This window comes from Nothoprocta perdicaria, unplaced genomic scaffold (assembly GCF_003342845.1).
Source record: "Nothoprocta perdicaria isolate Ctin4 unplaced genomic scaffold, notPer1 scaffold_109, whole genome shotgun sequence".
NCBI lineage: Eukaryota > Metazoa > Chordata > Aves > Tinamiformes > Tinamidae > Nothoprocta > Nothoprocta perdicaria.
In genome coordinates this window covers 357,124-378,481 of record NW_020454194.1, presented here as the reverse complement: position 1 = coordinate 378,481, position 21,358 = coordinate 357,124, and positions in this window count along the sequence as shown.

Below are 21,358 nucleotides of genomic sequence, written 5' to 3'. Positions count from 1 at the left end.
AACCTCATGAGGTTCAACAAGGGCAAGTGCAGGGTCCTGCACTTGGGGAGGAATAACCCCGGACACCAGTACAGATTAGGGGTGGACCTGCTGGATAGCAGCCCCGCAGAGAGGGACCCTCCGTGTTGTGGTGGATGACAAGATGACGATGAGTCAGCAGTGTGCCCTGGTGGCCTAGAAGGCCAACGGGATCCTGGGGTGCATTAAGAAGAGCGTCTCCAGCAGGTCGAGGGAGGTGATCGTCCCCTTCTACACAGTCCTGGTGAGGCCACATCTGGAGTCCTGTGTCCAGTTCTGGGCTCCCCAGTACAAGAGGGATGTGGAGCTGCTGGAGAGAGTCCAGCGCAGGGCTACCAGGATGATCAGGGGCCTGGAACATCTGCCCTATGAGCAAAGGCTGAGGGAGCTGGGCCTGTTCAGCCTGGAGAAGAGGAGGCTGAGGGGGGAACCTGATCAGCGTGTACAAATACCTCCAGGGAGGGAGTGAGGAGGAGGGGGGCGGCCTCTTTTCAGTGGTGGCCAGTGACATAACCAGAGGAAACAGCCACAAACTGAAGCACCGAAAGTTCCACAGGTCCTTAAGGAAACATTTCTTGACAGTGAGTGTGACAGAGCCCTGGAACAGGCTGCCCAGAGAGGTTGTGGAGTCTCCTTCTTTGGAGATCTTTAAAACCTGCTTGGATGCMGCCCTGTGCCACATGCTCTGGGTGACCCTGCGTGAGCAGGGGGGTTGGACTCGATGACCTCTGAGGTCCCTTCCAACCTTAAGCATTCTACGATTCTATGATTCTACCAAAAAAGAGAATGTCTTTTTGCATCTACTATACAATGCTAGAAAGATATAGTTTAACCCTAATTAACACACATTTTTTATAAATTTTGATTGTATTAGGAATTTAATGCTGTTAGTTCTCAAGTTCCATTAAATCTTCTTGGCRTGTAACCTACTGTTTCTTTTAGGCTTGAGTATTTTAGCATATTCATTTCTATGCTAGGCTTTTATGCTGTGTTTATTTTACTTTCTGCTTGAACTGTTAAGATTTTCTTCTGTCAGGTACTTTAAATGAACTGTGTCAGCTTACATAATAAAATAGTAGCAAATCACAAAAAATAACTTAGCCAAACTACATTAGAATTATGTGCAATGCTAAAATTTCATGTCTCAAGGCCTTTTGTAGATAACTGTAGATATACCTGTAGATATATCAGTATGAAAATGTTAGGGGGATAGCTGGAGGGGATAGCTGGCTGTGTCCTAAGATTATAGTTGCCATCTGGTAGCTCTTCTCCTTGGCTGTTTTTCTGTATAGCATCACTCTGTGCCCTGAGGCATCACAACACCAGATACAGCTCCTTGCGACATGCTTGCCTACTCAAATCCACAGTTACAGCCTATTTTACTGGCTGTAAAATATATTTTTGAATCTCTTTTAAATATTGTAAAATGAGAAGTTAATTGTCAGCTTGTTTTCTGTGYTCAGATATGAGAATTAAGTCGTATTAGAAATGAATACACATACCCCCCACACATGTATATAGACACACAAAATGTGTGTGTGTATATATATATGTATATATATGGGAAATAATATATATCTTGTGTGGAATCCCTCTTTAATGAGGTGGATGTCTTTAACTTCTCGGATGAAATTCATGAGATCACGATTACTTAGGTCCACTTGACAGCTGGAATGGTTCATTTCCTGCAGTTTATGTCCTGAAGGAGGCTGGGTAATAGCGTAGCTGAGCAGCAGATGGGCACTAGGGCTGGCCTYGGAGCATGGGTTCAGCCATTTGCCGTGGGGAGGGACGGTCAGACAGTGGCAGCCCCACAGAGAGGGTCTGAGGGATGCGCATCCTGGGCAGCGTGGGGCTCTGGGCTGCTTTTGCACTGGGAGCTGCTCTGGGTCGCGTGGGGCAGCGCGCCCAGGCTTGGCTCCACCGCTTGAGCTGGTCGTGGTTAATATCTCAGGCTATTTGCTGTGGTTTTTGTGTTCCTCTTCTCTGAAATACGGGCACTTTGTTTGTTTGCTTGTTTCAAGGCAAAGTTGCAGCATAGTGTAATCAGGAGTTTCACTACTTGCTTTTTTTTTAATATATCTCATTTAAATATTACTGCTATGCTCTTCATATATGGAAGCTGCAATAGCCTTTGTGTTGTGTTCCACCATGCCCTGACATAAAACATTCTGGTTTTGATTTACAGAGATCACGGGGGGAAAAAAGTCAGAAATGGAATAAAAAACTTAACAAGACTTTTTTTTTGTGTGCATGCATTTGTGTGTTTGTTAAACGGTATTCAATCTTATTTAATACCTGACATTCAAACCTTTTGTCCAGGAACAGCAAGACTGCTGAAATAACCTGGAAGTTTCTTTTGTGATTTGTGGGCGCTCCTGGTAAACTTCAGCGTTCCTGGGTTATTTGCTACGATAGGGCAGTCAAGACCTGTTGGCTTTTASAGAGGTTTTTATTTCCAGAAGAAAGATGTGATAAGGGTTGTACATAATTGTGAACGGCAAACTCTAGTGCATGGTTTACTTGCACTCTGTGCAAACCACAGTTTGAACCGATAACCCTTTGAACAAACTGGCTGCTTGGCAGCACAGGATGCATGTCTCCTTCAAGAGTATTCATTTGTATGAACGTTGCCCAGCTGAGAAGCTAGAGCATGACCTGCAGTCCCATTCTCAACACTCAAAGGAATTTAAATGTTTTCCCATGAGCCCACCAGTTTGCATCTGTTTTAGTAACAAATGTATGGATTAAGAAATAGAAATCTTGCAAATGATAGATCTGGCCTGGAAACTTATGTTCCTAGCATTTGAAAAAATTATGGCCTCAGAGGCAGAGTGCAGATTTGCATGGGATTGGGCAAGTTTTGACAGTCTGTGCAGAAAAACAGCTCGGTTTAAAAAAGTGTTGGGGCTATGTAGGAAGTTCCTTCTGTGACAGAATTCAGTATCTTTAAAAACTGCAGCTCCAAAAAAAGGAAGGTATAAGTGGTCTTGCTTCGTTAAACGTGAAGCCTCCATCTCAAAGTGTTTCTTCCTTGAATGTCCTTAGGCTGGATACAGCTTGCTTCTAATTGCCCAAGGACAGCGTCATTTGTTATCCATTTAGCCTTTGCTTTTAAGTGTCATATTATGCAAGTGTTGACAAGTGGCACTTGGATAAGTGTGTACTGAAGGAAAACTAATAATAGCGGATAATCTCATATTTCATCAAAACTGATGGTGAGATTGTTTTTAATAATTTGCAGACACTAGAAGTCACTTGTGATGGTGTCACTTCATTGCCTGTTTAAGAAGTTCTTTTCATGTGTCTCGCATTCATGCCTAATGTTACCATGGTCTCTGCAGCTTCATTGGGAGTAGCAGGGAAAAGAATAAATGCTGTGTCCATTTGGCTTTTTTTTTTTTCCCCTGAAATCCTAACTGTAGGAAAAGCTTCTTGAGTCAGAGAAGACTTCAGTTTCAGATACAGATAGTAGCAGTTTCCTAGGATGGGTTATTAATTATCCTACACTTGAACATTGCCAGTCTTCCTAATTAATGCCTTTCTGTTCTACAGCATGAAGGATTTTTTCTTTAGAAAGTGGATTAGATTCCTTCTGAAAAGGAAAGTAATATATTTGTTTGGAGGGAAAGCTGGAGCACGGATTCTAGCAAAGTAGAGAAGAACTAGTAAATTAGAGATGCAGGCACGTGCGAGATGACTCCTAAGTTTTTGTTGCTCTAAGCCCTGACAAATCCCCCCAAACCAGGAAGTTGGGGCTCAAAGTTTAAAGGTTTTGCCCGCATGCAAACGGCARTGCTGCAACTGCTGAATTTGCATTYGCAGAAAGAAGGAAAGRTGCTGGTTGCATGTCTTTTCCAGAATGTACTCACCACCAATTTATCTTTCTTCTCTTAATGTTAAATGGTAATGGCATTGCAGATTGTACTACGATCTTTCAGTGGGCCTTGGAGCGCAGTGACTTGCATTTAGGTGTGCAGGCTGAAAAACTCAGTTAATGTATCTGTTAGAGATGGGGTTGTTAGTTTTCCTACTCAGAGCAGACAGTGGAATACTCTTTCTGTTAGGAAATGTGGCATAACAAAGCTTATGATTATGTACTATTTGCAATATTTTTCAATAACGTAGTARGAATTGCTGACCTTCACGATGACAAACGTCCTAAATTAGTACAATAAYGTCTAGGTTCTTTTCTTCCAAAACCTGCAAATACCCCTGTGGGTGTGAAGTATGATAGAGTACTCTGTAGAAAACAGTCATTGCTCCTTSTGACACTCTTGTGATTTTCTTTTAAAGCGTCTTAAAGCACATAAAATTAGAAGCCTTTGACAAACGGCACAAGCATTGCTTCTGTACACAGAAATCGAGAAAAGTGGGTATGACAAAAGCTGCGCTGCATATGGAATGCCCTGGCAGGGAGCATTTCAGGATATATGGCAACTAAAAGGAAGAGGCAAAAGTAGTTGAAAATGTGGATCACAAAAGCACGTGAATGGATGTAGTTTAGAGAAAGTGAGATAAAGCAAGGCCACAGGCTTAGAAAGGAGCTTCCATGCAAGGATCTTGTTCCAGGCTGCTGCCGGGCAAGTTTCCCTTGCAAAGGGTCCAGCCTCAAGGCCTGTAGTTAAAGCAGAAGTAAAACTGGAAAAAACTGCTTTCATGAAGGTATCATGTCCTGCATTTCTCTTCACAGTCAGACTGATGGCATAAATATACTCTGCTGTATTTTCAGATAACATTTCATCTTTCAGGGCCTTTAAGACTGAGTTGGACAAGCAGTTTTCAGAAGGATACAGATGTAGTTGATCCTGTCTTAATGGAGCAGGTGCAGGCTTTTCAGGTTGCAGCCCGTTTCCCTAAAACTGCCTGGCTCCAGGCTCTTCTGTCTAGATACTTTTGAATGAGTGGAGTTGAGGAGTAGTGAGGAGCGAAGTGTTGGCTCATTCTGTAGTTCCCTGAAAGCTGCAGGATGAGGAAACTTCATTTTCTTGTATTTTTGCTTTTAAGCAGAAGAAAGCATCATTGCAATAATCTGAGCCATTTGGAATTTCACCAGAAACTATACCGATCATTCCTTTCTCTTTTGGCTGGAATAAAATAATGCATTTGGAAAGGCCTCCTATCCTGAGTGCTAAAACAGAAATGAAGAATTGCAACTTACTGTTATACTTGTTTGCTGTGCTAGAATGCCCTTTCATGTACACGCACCATAYGAACAGCCTAGTTGGGATCAGGGCCACTAGGTACTACAGAAATGCAATTAAAAGGTTTAGATTTTGTTAGCATAGGAAAAGACTTAAGCATGTCTGTTTTCTAACATTGGCTAAAAGCACTATGTTGTACTGTGTCTTTCTCCTCCAACAGAGTCAGCTTTGGCTATTTGGAATAAAGTCATAAAAAGTCATAAAGTCACTAAACCCATAGAAATTGTCTTTCTTTTTCAATGCTTGAAGCATAAAGATTTGCATTCTGTTCTTTAATGCTGCAAAGATTCTAGTGATCGTAGTGAGAGAGAATTCGATATTAGTTGAAATACTAGTGAATACTAGTTGCTTGTTGCTAATACAACTCTGCTGTCTTTTCCTCTTGGAGTTCAAAGACTCTCTTGGAAGGTCACACAGTGTAAGATKAGTTGCCATCAGGCTAATAATGTTCTTGGAATCCCGAAATGTCTCCCTGCCCTCCTCCTCAGCCCTCCCAGGAGCCCTGTATTTGTACTAGGCAAACTTGCTCTGTGTGTTTTYTCAGGAGAGAGTTTGGTACAAATTTTATATATATAAAGTATGTGTGTATATAGATATATAAATATAACATATATATAAYACATTTTACTATTTGCTATTTACTTCCCATAGAAGAATTCATCAAAGCTAATAAAAGCATGTTTCTGCCWTGTTTGATGCAGTGGTGCTATGATGACAGATCGTATTAAAAAGAAAAAAAGAAAAAAAAGAAAAAAGAAGAAAAAAAAAGATTTACAGACTATAATAAGTAATTATACTTATGTTGTAGCTGTCAACAGAAATTAGCAACATATATTTGCAGTTAAGAATCCTTTTATGCTGTTTGTTCTGGAAGCTGGTCACAAATTTAGTAATTTAATGTTGGTCTTGCTGCTATGAATTGAATTAGGGAGGGTCCCTACACTRTATTTTGCAATCAAAATCTGACAAGAAGGTGTTCTCTGCCATCCTGTGCTCTGACCCACTATACAGTGTTAAATACAGTAAAACTTAGTATAAATATGTCAACATATGAGCAAGCATAAAGCATATAGTAAAATGCACCATTTCAACTAAAAGAAAAAGGACCTGTTGACCTGCTTTTTTTTTTTTTTTTAAACATTCTGCAGTGTTATATAAGTGCTAGTTTGGCTATAAGGTGTGTAAGGTATATGCTCTATAAGGTATAGGCAGGAGAGGTGTTTTGGTCCTGCATGGATCCCTCTGACACTGCTCGGACCAGGAGGTGGGATTAGGTGACCTTCAGGAGCWCCGGCCCTCCCAGGGACTCATCTTCTGTGGCGCCCTCGTCCATCTGCCCTGCTCCATGTCCTGGCCAGTACGGGTTGCCAATGAGGTGGAGGAGCAGGGTGTTGGTGCCAGCCTGTTCCCCCTGCCATGGGCACGAGCTGGCATGTGAGGAGGCCCATGTCACTTGTTGTCCTTCAGGCTCTGGTGGGAAGGTGGCAAGGAAAACCTCACAGAAGTGGAAAGGGGGAAGGAAAAAGCAAGATCTAGGTGAGAAACACCAAAGAATAATATACTAAGAAAAGCAAGGTAGGGAAGAGAATAAAGGTAAGACGCTGCATGAAGGTAARGAAGAGGCAGTGATTGAAATCTCTAGCAAGGGACTGGCAGCTGCTGAGAGAATGATAGTCAGGTCTGTATAAACCCAAATTGTGAACCAGGGAGCTGTAATGTGCATGTTTGAAGCAGGTTTCAGCTTGAAGCCTTGTTAAACTTAACCTCTGCTTTCCAGATTTGCTACGGAGAGCCAAGGCAGAATATTTATATGTGTTCCCGGATGCTCGGATGCTGCCTGAAATCAGGGCCAATCCTTATTATAGATAAATCATGCACTAAAAACAAATGAATGGAGGAAAATAAAAGCTGGAAAAAAAATGGAGTAAGAGAGAAGGGTAAAATCAAGGATAATTGTGAGGAACAAAGATGACGGTAACAGGAAGAGAGAAAAGAAAATGAGGAAGACAAAGCAGGCTATGCAAGGGAGGAGCTCTCCCGCAGGAAGTGCTGGCGGTTGGAAGCAGCCCTGAGATGCATTAGCAGTGTCTTCATGCACCCTGTCAGTTGTGAGTGTGTGTGTTTGGTAAAGGGCAGTGGTAGCCACAGGGCAGCCACAGGGGTAGGGTGGCCACACGTAGTGCTGGGTGTCGGGATGAGGCCAGRAGGTTGATGGTTCTCCAGGCTGCTCTTTGCAGCCTCTCAGATAATCGCAGCCAAGCCCTGTCGGTGCTTTGTGGTCTTAGCAGTTGAACATGGTCAACTTTGATAGAGGGTGGTTTTCGTTCTTCTTTGTGTGGTGGGAATTTATTGAAAGAAACCCAACTACTTCAAAGTTAGGGCATGAATCAGAAGTAATTTTTTCAGTCCTCGGATAATGACCAAATGGYTTGGAAATGCCTTCTCCTCTCTTGCCCTAAAAGCACCTGATACACTGCGTCTGCAAATGATCCTGGCCTGGCTTCTTGGTGACAAGTTAGTCTTACAGTCTGGGAAGGCTGCTGAGGAGAACAAAACCAGGGCGAATAGCACCTAACACAAAAATGTGGTAGTGCTGTATGTCTTCCATTCTTTCRCACTACAGAGGGCAGTGAACGATGCAGGAAATAATAGGCTGAAGCAAAATGCCTGAAAAATGACTCCATGTGTAACTCAGTGCATTCTTTTTCATCTTCGTGCTTTTACTCCAGAAATTAGGTATTTTTTTATTGCACGTACTTGGATAAACTAGTCTGATAAAGGGAAAAGCATTGAATCCARAGTGGAAAAGACATTGCAGCCTGACTATTGGGAAAGAAAATCAAGAAATATTTATTTATTTATTCATTTATTCACTTATCTGTAGGCTTTACTGTCTCTTATGCTATTTGAGTTGTTGGCTGAATGCTGACTCAGTGCTGCTGGCCTCTGCTGCAGGAAGAATTCTTTAACTAAGGAGAAGAGTCGCTACGATCTGGATTGTTTATTCAGACAGGGGAAAATGTGTTTACTGGTTTGTTTTAGAGACTTAAGAAGTCTCTTTTAAGAGTTAAGTTTTCTGATGTGTTCTGCTGCACTTTTAGAAAAATTGTTTCATTCTAACCACTTTTTTCTTTCCATAAGTAGTCTTTTTTTTTTTTTTTTTCCCACTTTCAAATCTCATTACTGTGTAATGTGTGATTGATTCTTTAAAGTAGGTGGAAAGGTGTAAGGTAGTATCTAGACAAAGTCTTTAAGCAAGATTCAGTGTTTTGAAGACATGATGAACTTCTACATTTACTGTGTTTGGGTGCTCCTCTAATAAAGGAGAATGAGTTATCTGTATTCTTTAAACATTTTTTAATCCTCCATTATCTCTGTTAAAAAAAAAAACCACACACCCCTTGTGTTTATTTACTTTCTCCAATGCTTTACTTCCAGATGCAAAATTAAATTTAATGTACTATTTTGATAAACGATCAAAAAGCATTAAGTACTTAATGGGGTATTGAGCAAAGAAAGCTTTCATCTGCAACTGTCAATATGTTTTCAATATGACAGTGAGTGTCCATCGTAGTTTAATTTTTCAACTGAAAGGCCAACTAGGGACATTACATTTAGAACTCTAAATCTCTAATTAAAGAACTCTAGAATCTTCCCTGAATTATCATCATATATATAAAGATGGACTTTATGGTATACTTTAGTATATAATTTTAGGTATATTATTTTTACAGTGTACCTTTAAGATACAGGCCCTTATGATGATCATATCATCTAATACTAAACACTTAAGTATTTTAAAATGCTTATTTTAATAGACATATCTATTTAAATCTCTCTATATGTATGTTAAAATATATATATATATTTAGTTTTAGATGACTTGTTCATTCTAAAAACATTGTGACAAAATTATTCTAAAGACAGTATCACAAAAATAGTTTATAAAAATGAGATACATTAATATCACATATAGAAAAACCTTATTATCAGATAGTACTTGAGGTCATAATTAAACACTGAGATGAGTTTAAATGATGCAAGCGATGAGTGGTGGTTGCTCTTTCTGAAGACTGCATTAAAACCATAAGAGTGCTCCTAGGTTTCCTTCTTGTATTGTAAAAACTATTTTTGAAGGTGACATGTCACTGAAGAAGAGCCCAGTTCAGGGTGAGTATATGGGATCTGTCAGTATTGTGGCTTGATGTCCCATGTTGATATGAAGAAGCAGCTGAATAATTGCAAGGATTGTCTCATCTTTGCAGGAAGTAAATGGAATACTTAGATCTACTGAAACAGCTGATGAAAAGATAATGTCCTTGATCTACAAAGAGGTGTTTTGGAATTTTTGCTGTAGCACCAAAAATATTAATTAGTTGCTGGGAATTTATTTCAATCAAATAAAAATCAAAATACAACATTAAAGTTGTTGTAATTGCAGAGTTCATTTTTGTACATTAGTCCTATTTATGATGGASGTATCAATTGCAGCAGAGTTTGTTCAGATATGGACTGACTTCTGTGTGATTTTTAAATGAACTTCTCTTGATTTTGCACTGATTTGATTTATTTATTAACGATTAGCTACTTACCTGCATAAGTGTACCAGATATTTATTGGATCTATGAGTGAGTGAAATGCCTGGGCTTTTAATGCAGAGTTTTTAAAACATACAGGCCTATCTTGTTAAGATTCATTTGGTCTTCTGTGAGTGTAATTGATTAACCTTTCAAGGACTTTGCTACTGCCAGTAGCAAAACTGGCACACTCCTAGTTTCTGACATGTATTGAAATAACAGACCTTGATGTTCAATATGTGTTAAAATCATTACACCCAACATGCAGGTGGGTAAAGAGGCTGTATATGAGGTTAGATTACCACCGTGTATTTAAAAAGCAATACTCAGACACTGCACTCACACCTAAACAGGGCTCATATTTTTTCATATGCATGTTGTTGGTGATGCCCTTCTTTACGTCCCTCTTACCTCTTCTTCATCTTTTCCAGCGGGCCTGTGAAGGTTTCCTAGCTCTTCAACACAGTGATTGCTCCGCAGCCTTTTCTTCATCTCCCAAAGCACRGAGACAACCCCTGTAGGGAGCAGACAGTGTGTGAACCGCGCCTTTAGAGAGACATTTTGCTCATGAGAACAAAGAGTATGTTGCCAGATGTGCACTCTGCAAATAAAATTGAGATTACCCCTCTAAGGCATAATGAGTATGAGGAAGATGAGATGGAAGCTCTAGAGAAGGGAGTATGTTTAGTGATGGAGTGAGTAAACGCTTGAGGACAAGGAAGCTGGGAACCAAGCTTTCCATGCAGTGAAAAGAAGGCTTTCTCACACATGTAGAAAACTTACCCTTTCTAGCTGCTTCTGCCCTTTCCCTTTGGCTCTAGATTGGGATGGGATGAAAAGAAATCACCTGGAAAACCTGTGTTGAGACAGCAGTGCCAGTGACTTTCTGTAGGATTCCCAGGGCCACGTTAAACAAATTGGTAATTAAAATGGTTTATGAAAATGGGATTTAATGTAATGGAAGACTACATAAAGAAGATTATATAAGACCATAGTCTTTAATGATACAGAACTTATAGCCTTATGTGACATAGTATTTGATAYAGTAATAAAATATTTGATTTAGCAATAACATATAACTTAGCTACCGAGTTGAACAAGGTATCTGGACTGTTCTATGTCCTTATCTAAAGGACTCTTAAATATGTTGCCTAAATCACTACAGGGAAGACTGCAAAATTAGAAATTACAGTTAAATAGAATAAGGAAAGTAAGTATTTTGATGATGTGGATACAAGCTGTAGTTCCGTAGCAAGAAATAATAGGCAACCTAAAGCCTGAAGTTATGGAAAACCTAATTCAGGATGTTACTTACAAGTCTGAGAGTTGAAGATTTGAAAGGTAAGCATTTCTACTGAAATCTTTTTTTTTTTTTTTAATAAAATCACTTGAAATTCATGGGAAATCTTATTTTAGATTTGGTAGCTTTAGAGATGGCTTTGAATTTGATGTAGCTTTAGAGCAGATTTGTAAAATGAGTCCATCTCAAGAAATATGTTAGCTGATATCCGTCTAAAATGAAATTATTGTACTTCTGTGGCTTGACTTTGACTGACTTTGAACTGTTCTGGTTAAAAAACAAGGTAAGATACGATATGTTGGAAAATAAAGCGTTGATTGAATTGAATGATTTATTCTCATTCTATTGTAAACATTTTTTGTAAAATGAATCACTATCCTCGAGTTACATCTCTGGAAGATTTGTGCTGATTTTTCTCATGTATGGTRGAAAACTTAGTTTTTGGTGAATTCTTCTTTCATAGTCTTGTAGCTCATCTGCACTACTACAGGCATGCTAACAAGCATGTACTTTATGATTTTGCTCAACCTTGTCTGTAGTAAAATTCAATTAGAAGAATCCTTTATTTCTGTGTCTCACTCAATTGAGGATTATAGTGACCATATGGCTGATGAGCATTGCAACTGGTATATTAACRAAAGTAATTGAATCATACTTGTTCTCTCTCAGCCTTTCCTCCAGTATTGAAATTATACCTTTTAGCTTTTTGCTCCACATGCCAGAAAAATTTGCTCTTAAATTTTAATTTTCCATTTATTTCATTTTCTGCTCTGTACCATATGGTTTTAATAACTTTCTAAAATGATTCATTCCTCGGATTTAAAATTACAATGAAATAAAAATCCTGCAACTGTGTTCTGTTGTGTTGCAACTAAAAGCTAAGGAACCTGTAGTCTTCCAACACATGTAGTTTTAAGTATAATTAACATGTGGAACTAATTTACTTTTGTGCTAAGGAGCTTAATGGGAACTAAGATAGGATTAAGCATATTTTTTTACTGCTAAGAAAAAGTGTACTTAGAGTTGCTTGGCTCAAAATTAAGAGTTATCTGTTCTATTCAGTTAGTGCAAGCTAATCACCAGACAYGTCAGGAAAGATTTCCCTATTCTTTTTCCCTGTGCTCTTTGCACTGGCCTTGCTCTCTTGTTTTGTGTGCCATAGAGAGGCATCTGTCATGCCACTTATTTGGAATTGGTTAAAAATTSTATTTGTGATCTAGTAAGAGTGACATCTAGAAATATATTTCTAAATTCCAGAAACAAATGAAATGAAAAATACTGATGCTTTATTCTTGAGAGGAAACTTAGTTTTTGATAGGGAAGATTGCTAATCTTCAAGGATATTGTCAAAGTTTATGAAAATAGTAATGTTATGCTCCTAACATGTTTAGGTTTTGTATAGGAAAAGGTGGTTATCTTGGATGAACTGCATTGCATTAATGCTTGTTTTAGACTTTTTCGATATTCCTAATCTTCATGAACATTTTTCACATTATAGTAGCCTGTAAAATCATTCATCAAAATCTGAAACAGTTGTGATGGATATTGTCCTTGCAGTGCTCCAGTATTCACTGTCTTGAATTTGATATTACATGAGCAGATAGATGTAACTTACTCTTATGCTGTTGAAAGTATTAAAAAAAAAAAAGTGGTATTTCCTGGATTCAGCTCAATTCAGCTGGCCCAGCTGTTTCCCTTCTTCATTCATGAGCTGAAAATCTCATTTGAGATAGAGGGCAGAATTACCAGGGGGAAGTGTTTTTCTCTCTGAAACAGACTACAGACTGAGCAGCAAAATTAGGGCAGCGTGGTGCCCATGTGCACAATTCCTGCTGACATTAATGGGCATTATGAAAATAAAGTGAGGCTAGCACACAGTGATTATACATGAAGAGCCAAATTATTATTGCTAATGATGATGTGTATAGGTTTCAGAGAGGCTGAATTGCTCCTAATGGTTTTTGTTTACAATTCCTTTGTTCAACGTGAGCTGCTTCTGGCTCCTGAGTTCTTACTTTGAGTAGGATTTTCTTCTTTTGGTGTCTCTTAAGTGATACCCCTGGTTTCTTGCCATTGATTTATGCATGTGTATCTCTGCTTTATTTATTTATTTATTTATTTATTCATTCATTTATTCATTTATTTATTTATTTTTGCTTTGTTTTTGCTTCAGTAATTAAATAGTCATCAGATTTTCATGTTGGTGACTCGCACCATGTATAACCTGTGTAATCTTTGAGAGAAAACTGTACTGAGGGAGAAATTGGTAGTAACAGTCCATTAAATGCAAGGGGAACTGTTGAGGTTTTAGAAGAAGGGGGGAAGAAGAAAAGTTTAAATAAACTCTATGTTACTGAGGCATATGTAGAACTGAAGTTAGAGCTGAACTGTGAGACCTGAAACGATGTGTTTTTGGAGGAGAATTGGGGTGGATATATAGGCAGCTTGCAGGTTGCACATGTAGAAAACAGAATCAAGAAAATAAATGTTAATCTGCTTGATGAATATTGCAAGATAGCAGTCAGCAGCAAAACACTCCCACGGCTGAAGGTGACCATCAGGTGATCCACAGAATCACAGAATGGTTGARGTTCGAAGGGACCTCTAGAGACCATGTAGTCCAACYCCCTGCTCCAGCAGGGACACCCAGAGCACATGACACAGGGCGGCATCCAGGTGGGTTTGGAAGATCTTCAGAGAAGGAGACTCCACAGCCTCCCTGGGCAGCCTGTGCCAGGGCTCTGTCACTCTCACAGTGAAGAAGTTCTTCCTCACATGGAGATGGAACTGCCTGTGACCCAGGTGAGAGGAAAGGTGCCACCAAGTGATGGGGCTGTTCAGGTAGTGACATCCATAACAAACTGTGTCCATACCACTTCCATRCCAAAATTTTTAGGTGCAGCAAGGGAAAATCCCTGAGGGAATGGAATTGTGTATCCTGTTTGCCAGTTCTAGTGTATTGATTAGGAAGTAGTCTCACCATGTCCGATGCTGCTTAGATGTAGGTTGCTGCTGTGAGAAATGACTCAGTTCCTCTTCCTCCTCCTCCTCCTCCCTAGCTCCTGGCTGTGCATTTCTTTGGACCACTTGGTTATTTCAGTAGAAAATTAGMCCATCTCCCACCACCCCTGGCCCGCCTCCTACCCTGACTCATGGCATGGCTGTGTGAGTGGGGGATGTGGTGCAAGAGAGGGCTGGCCAAGGGCACTGTCCCTGTCGGTGACAACCTGAGTTAGATGAACAGATAAACCTGTAAAGCACCCTCATTCTCTGACCCAGGTACAACACACTGGTGCRTCTGACTTCATTGCTTGGAGAACAGCACGCAGTAATTGGAGAGGATCCCAGATCAGGGGTGGAAAATTGTCTCACTAACAGCCTGATGGCTCTAAACAATATTTGTGAAGCTGTTCCTGTAACCCTAAGCATTTTACTAGGTATACTTCTAAAATCAGTCTGTAATTTGATTTGTTGACTGGTAAGAAGACCTTATTTATGAATTTTCTACCCTTCTGCTCTTCTCTCTGAGTTTCTAACAAACAAATGAAGTGAGGAGCCTTTTTGTGAGTTAACCTGAAAACTTCGATAATCTGAACCTCAGACATCAATAAAGCCAAAAGGTTTTGCTTCCTTAGACATTTCCATTGAGTTCATTTCCTTCCTCTTCACTTTATCAAAATGCTTCCCTTTGAATTTTGAGCGAGAGTCAGCAGTAGTTTTGGTCTGTCATCCCCAGCTTATCAAGCTAATTAGATTCACATACAAAATACGGAGTAACTAAATATAAAAGCAAACTCCTTTCCCCAAAAAGCACTTTGCAACTCTTCTTTGCTTACAGATCTACTATTCATAAAAGGTGAATCCTGAACCTTTAGCATGTGAAATAGATGTAATTTTGATCATCTTGGAGAACTAGATGGAAAAAAAAGATATATATATTGTTTGTCTTACTAAAACTATCTCCATACTAAAATGCTGTTTGCTAGGTAATAGCAGAATAATGGTGAACAGAAATTGCCAAAATAGAAGTACCTCGTGTGATCAGACTGAAAGGCACTATGACTGATTTCTTTTAATTAATTAATTATTTACTTTTTGTGCAACAGTTGCATTGAGATGCTATGTAGGTGGCATAAAACTGTTTTATTTTCTAAGGAAGGATAACAAATCTTTGTCATAAATAAAAAAGCCTAGAAATGCTTTTGCTTTGCTAACATTTTAAGCTTTATTAAAAGGAGGCAAAACGCTAGATTTTCTGCTTTGCTTCTGAAAGATATATGAGGTCTGATGTAGTCTGAGTGATGACATTTCATTAAGGCTGAGCATGCTTGAGCAGCGAAGGTATGGTTTCTGATTAGATTTTTTTCAGGTAAGATCGTATGTGTAGAATGATGGTCATTGAAGCCATTGTATCAAATTAGTGCTGGGTGTCTTCTCATTGTTTTCTAAGTCRGAAGTTTCAATAAAGAACATTTATAATAAAGAGGAAGAGAAAAGATGTAGGATAATACCATGCAGTTACTCAGCAACAAATGCACTTGCGTTTTTTTCTAACTACTTTCATATTTATTCAGTGAATATTAGTGAATTCAGGATTGATGAACAAACTGTCGGCAAAGGGGCAGCTTAACCCCATGCTCCTGAATCACTCTCTTTCAGGAATGAAAATTCGTTTTGTTCAGTCAGCCAAGTTAAAATTTCTTGCATAGTATAAGCTTTGCAAAAAAGCCTTCAGGAAATAATTAATGTTACACCTTTCAGAACAGTAACAGAACTTGCATGAATAGTGCATTGAATAAAATATTCTAAGGCTGTCCATGTGGAGAGTTTTAAAACATCAAGCTGGGTTTCACTTAGAAATCTTAGGTGTAAACTTTGGTCTTAGTCAATGGAGTTCCTGCTGGGCCTTCATATGAAAAAACTAACTATTTCCCAAATTGTGCCCAATACCGTGTTACTGAGTGGGAAACAGACAGATCCTGGTTCACTGGTCTCACATGCTCTGAGGTTGTAACTAGTCAAAAGTCATTTCTTCTCCTCATCCCCAAGTCCCCAGTGTCCTGCTTGTGCTTGATCTTGAACGGCAGCAGATTATTTCTGTTTTTTGCTTGACAAAGGCTTATTTGAAAAGGCTGAAGAAGAAACTACATAACCAAAGCAAAGAYTGGTATATTCAGAAAGTGACSTTAAAAAGGTGCATGCAGATGAATSCAGGTGGGTCACCATTCCAGTGTGTGGGCCAYGAGGTACGTAGGTCTTTTTTTCAGTTAATCTTGCATTGGGATCGCTGCTGAAATTCAGTTGTGGTGAAATTAGTCCCGCCTTGTTCCCCCCTCGCCAACCCTCCACAGATTCTGCTGCGAATTGCACATTAGTTCCCCTGAAATCATCCATTAAGCTCTAGATACGCTTTTCCTCATCACCTGCAGCTCCACTTTGGGCAGAAAATCATGACATAATCTTTTTTTAATTAATGTGATGTTATAAACTGACCTGTCAATAAATGACGTTAACTTTCCTGCAGCAACGCAGTTACATGTAGATGGATTTGTAACGCCGTTCTGTAGCCAGAAGAGAAATGTTGGATCCAGTGCTGAGTGGTTAAATACTAATGAATAATTTATTCAATGAATTTTGTCTTCCTCTGTTCACTGTGTGACTGGCAACATACCAGCCTCCTCCAAACGATCCATTGCTCCAAATTAGTTAGATTTTGGCAGGACTTAGCACTTCGGTTTGCTGTTCAGAATCCTACCTCCATTGCCATCTCTTAGACTAGATAAATACATTATGGTTTAACTGTTCCGAACTGGATGAGAGCCATTTTTGGTACTACAGGTTTTAGTAAATTCAGTTTCTGGGGAAGCTTAGCATGTGTTCTGCAGTAAACCTAATTGTGTAAATGATCATGAAAGCGAATGCACAGTGGCTCGGACATCAAAGTGAATTAAGAAGATCTTGAACTGCGGAAATATTTTATATTATACCTGGTCTGGTTTAAGACATTACTCTTTTACAAGATTAATAGAGCTTTTGGAAGAAAAGGAAGTTCTCTCCAAAAGTACTACACATGAGGATTWACTTTTCATGGACATTTAGTGTAAAAATATAAATTCTTTCCAAAGTTCATGAGCAGTTGCACCAAGGGACTCAGAAGTTGTAGGTCCAAGAGTTTATTAGTGAACAGCTGATTTACGACACAGCCCAAGCAGCTGCTTTCTTTAGAAGCTGCTCTGCATATGCTGYGCTTTTGATCAGCTTAAAACAGAAAGGAAGGAGGAAAGAAAACTTAAGTATTTTAGTGCCCTGTGTGTGATGGCAACGAGAATCAGGAGATGGAGCCCCTGGATGGGGCTTTTGCAGGCCTGCCTCCACTATGTGGGCTTTGGTGGGTACGAAGGGGGCTTTTGGTGTGGAAATGTTGCTGACACATGAAACCACGTTCCTGAAGCCTTTGTGGAGAGAGTTGCTATTGATGTTAATTGCCATTTTGGTTCATGAGCTGCTGCTGCTTTTTAAGCTCACGTGTTTCTGCTGCTGGCGTGTGCCGTACCCTGTGGTAGTCTGGTTTGCCGGAGGACACTTGACATTTTAAGAACTCATTTTTCCATGTCTGACATCTTCTGACATTTGCACGTTACTCTGAAATTGTGATAGCGCTGTCCTTATATCTTACTGCATCCCCTGTGTCTTCATGGCCACCAAGCCTGCTTCTGTGGGGAGAGATTTTGTTGTTGTTGTTTTCCTTCCAGCACRCAAAATTCAATTTGAATGTTACTGTTAAGGTCTGAGGAGATGACTTCCCTGTCTGTACTTTCAGAGTAAATGAGGGAGGGACATGTAGAGAAACTTACGTATAAATTTGAGCAGAAGGAGGAAACTGATGGCTTCAGTATTCACTGCTGGACTTCAGGGAGCAACTGTGGGACTTGGAATATTTCAAGTACATGTGCCCTTTGCTTAGTCTCTGAGCACAGTTCAGTTTAGCTGGTCTGTCACTGCTAATTGGTTTTAAAGACTAGTTAAAATCAATTGGCAAGATAGTGTTTGTGGCACCCAGGCTCCCACTGCAAATCACTGTCCTGCAGGAACCTGGACGCAGGCCCTGCACACACGTGCACTGAGCACTGGTCAGTTATTTAATAGCTGGATTCCTTCCTGCTAACTGTTTCCATGACGTTGTATGTGTTGTTACCCACAGGCATATAGTGACGCTAAAGTGGATTTTTTTAATTACTCTTTCTGATTGATTTTAGAAGGCATGGGCAGCCAACTAGCATAGTTCTTTTTTTTTTTTYYTTTTTTTTYCCCCTTCTGTTTCTATTTTTCTCTCCTCTTTTTTTCCCTCATCTTTTTTCTCCTCTTTTTTCCCCTCTCCTCTCTTTTTCCCCCTTCCTCTTTTTTACCCCTTTCCTCTCTTTTTCCCCTCCTCTCCTCTCTTTTCCCCCCTCCTCTCCTTTTTTTCCCCTCTGTTTTTTCCCCCTCTCCTCTTTTTTCTTCCCCCCTCTCTCTTCTCCCCTTTCTATTTTTTAAAGGAACTGAACCAAATCAAATTCAGTTTCATGGATTTCTCTTTTGTCTGAACTTTGTATTTCTGTTCATTTAATATTGCATGTTCCACTCGACTATTCTTTTGTTCATGGACTTGCTGCTTTACTCTTTCCTCTGTGCCTGTTGTAGGAATGTAAATTTTTGTGTTTTTCTCTCCTTCCCCACTTAATCTTCTGTAGAGTAGCACTACTGTAGAGTAGTGTTTCAGGACTGAGGTTTGTCACATTGTACTTTGTTCTGCGTGATTTCATTGAACTTCTCAAAGACTAGTCATCTTCTGCGAGATGGAAGTGTTATGTGTTTTTAGAAAGTCTCAGCATTTATAATATTATTATATAATATTGTAACAGTGAGGGAGGTAGATTAGCAAACACTGCTCTGGATCCTCAGATGGATCTTCAGCCTAAAGGACAATGTTGAGATTTGAGCTGGAAATCATTTTGCTTTGTCCTAACAGCCAAGCAACWTGTGTTCTGCCATTTATCTTTCAAGAGCCACCATTACTAATTCATTGCATACAAAACCTGATGTTCAGATTAGAGGAACAAAAGTCTTTTTTTTTCTTTTTTTGGTCGTTCTTTGCCCCTTGGTCTTGTAGTCAAATAAATACCTGAAGCAAATGCGGTGCACACTTGTCTCAGACTGATACAGCAGATTGGCTCAGGGATCTTCATCATTTCACCCCCTGCACTTGTTTATTCTATCTTGTTCTGGGAATTTAGGGTGATAAAGGGAAGAAAGGGGAATAAATATCTGCAGGCTCTATCTATCCTTGCCTCAGTGTTCCAGCTGGTCTTTAACATGAAGACAACGCTGTCAAAGAAAGATGCAAGCAAAGCCCTCTGCTTTATTATTTATTTATTTATTTCTTCTCCCTTTAATCTCTAATGAAGCTGGGGCTCACCAGGAAGCCAGAGAAGAAGCGAGGTTTCCTTCAGCCTCTTGCCGAGGCCACGTACACATTTTTCTTGTTGTTGAATGGTAAGTTGACAGTTGAAGACTGGCAAAGGCTGAGTTGCATATTAAGCTGAGGAAGTGCTTTGAAAGTAAAGGAAAGGATACTTCACTAGATTTTGTACTTGGAAGAGAACAAAGCTGATTCTCTCTGCTGAATTCATCAGAAAATGCTTTATTGAGAGGGCAGCATTCTTCCTCCCCTAACCATTCCTCTCCTCTGGAAAAAAATCTTACTATTTTAGTACAATTTAGCACTAGAAAAGAAATATTTCAYGTTTCATTTTGCTATTTGTATATGTGAGCACAAAACTGTTTTCCTAAAAGCAGATGCATTTTTGCATGCAGCGCGGGTAGGTGTCTCTATGCTGRTCTAGGCACCTGCTCTTCTCTGTTCTATTTATTGCTATTCACGGGACAGTTGTAGGATTATCCATAATTTCTGCTTTTACTTTTCTAGTTTTCAGCTTGTCTGGCTCACCTTTTACAGTTTTCAGTCTAGAAGCCCAAGTCTTTTCAGCAGGAAAGCTGAATGTACTTCAAATTGCRTATGTTCCTGTGAAGTTTCCTGGTTTGGGTGGATGGTGAATTATTTTGGCCATTCACAGTTGATTTAGCTGCCAGCCCGGAGTTATTAAACAAAATGAAAATTCTAAGAAAAGAGAAAGCGCCAGCAGTCCAWGTGTCTATTCTAGGTTTGCTCATTATACGAAACAATAAAAATGCTTTGAAGCTGCCTGACGCTTGCACTGTGATTAGCTGCATCGCTTATTCATGTTCTGTGAAAGGAATGCGTTTCGATAGCTGCCTATGACAAGCATTTCAGAAAGTCCAGAAGTTATGGGCTGTAAGTGTCAGCAAAGACGTATTTAAGCTGAATATTGAAAAGAGCTTCACAACAATGAGCACAGATAATCAATGAAACGGGCTCTTTGAAGAGCCAAAGAGATGTTCCACATCAGATTTCAGGCTTATCTTTTTGTGTCCAGGGATAATGTAATTAATATGGTGCTGTAGATGGAGGATGGATGGAGGAGAATTCTTCCGAAGCTGCTCTGGTGTTGAGGAAACATCCAGTAGCCCACTGGGCTTCCATGGGCTGTTGGGTGTTGAGTCTGTAGTGGTAACCCTGCTGAGGGGGCCCTTGGTTAATTAATGAAGTGCTGTAGAGGGATGAGTTTTTGTCACTTGTAGAAACAGGGGWTGACTATTTGCATCTGTGCTGAATGGTTGGTGATGGTGCGTTAAGCCRTCTCTCTTAGCCAGCAGTCTCTCTTTGAGAAGATGAAAAAGGAAAGGAATAATTTGAAACACAGGCAGTTCCATCTCCATGTGARCAGGAATTTCTTTCCTGTGAGGGTGACAGAGCCCTGGCACARGCTGCCCAGGGAGGYTGTGGAGTCTCCTTCTCTGGAGATCTTCCAAACCTGCCTGGATGCCACCCTGTGCCCTGTGCTCTGGGTGTCCCTGCTGGAGCAGGGGATTGGACTAGATAATCTCTAGAGGTCCCTTCCAACCTTGAACATTCTGTAATTCTGTGAATATTTTGATGATTTTAGAACATGCCAGGCTTTTCTGCTGTGGATTTCTTTCTGTTTTGGGGTGTCAGGGTGGTAAATGGATGCTATAAGATTTTTTTTTTCTCTCTCAAACCTGTACCCAAACCCCAAGTTAACACATTTGAAAAGATTCTTGTTAGCTTCCAGTAGTCTCTCTTGAATGGGAGTAACTGAGGATATTGAATGATACTGAAA